The following is an 883-nucleotide window of genomic DNA, read 5'->3' on the forward strand; positions in this document are numbered from 1 at the left end:
CCCTACACCCACGCTTATCCCCCAGGCTAAGGCCCAGATGAATATCTCAGAGTGCAGATCAGAGCAGCTCACCCACACACCCGTGAAAGCCACTGGTGTTTTAACAAGCAGCAGATGTACTGTGTGAAGCCCTGCATGGTCTGGCGGCCACCCCACTCTTCACAACGCTCTGCATGTCCGTGGAGCTAAGCTCCTTGCTCCGCCAGTCCCCCGACCTGCACAGGCTCTTTCCCACCCTTTGGATTCCGCACACACGGTCCTGCTCCCCACACAAACTTCAGCAGAAGCCCCGACATTTCAGACGCCTTTTCTGACCCCGGTCAGGGTAAGGCTCCCTTGTGGCGGATTCGCCAAGAGCTGGGTTTCTCTCCGGCAGAGCCCTCCTTTGTGTCTGCAGGGTAGCTCATGGCAGGGATGTCTGGCCGGCCTGCGTTGCCCACTGAACCATGAGCACTGGGGGTTCCTCTGACCGGGCAGGTCCCAGGACCCCACTCAAAGTCCACCACACAAAATACACTCAACAAATACTTGCTTACTAGACAAACCAACCAAATAAACTGGCTAACCTGCCTCCTGTAATCGCAGCAAGACATTTAGCGGTGATAAAACCGATATTCTTCCCAAACAGCAAGGCAATTAGATTTCTTGGAGTTGGGCATTACTCAGCATCTCTGTAATACGGTGCAAAGTTTTCCATATTGTGTTAATCAAAACACATCCTAGGAGACCTGGCAGCAGGCCTTGGCTATGTGCCTGGCAGATATCATACGAGCATCTGCTTGCATGACCCCCCTTGTATCCATCCACGGGGGTGTAGAGGGTGCCGTGACTACACACTGGGGCCCGAGGAACACAAAGTCCAGCTCAGGGCGGTCAGAAGTTT

The sequence above is a fragment of the Mandrillus leucophaeus genome, unplaced genomic scaffold (genome assembly GCF_000951045.1).
Source record: "Mandrillus leucophaeus isolate KB7577 unplaced genomic scaffold, Mleu.le_1.0 Scaffold85, whole genome shotgun sequence".
Taxonomy (NCBI): Eukaryota; Metazoa; Chordata; class Mammalia; order Primates; family Cercopithecidae; genus Mandrillus; species Mandrillus leucophaeus.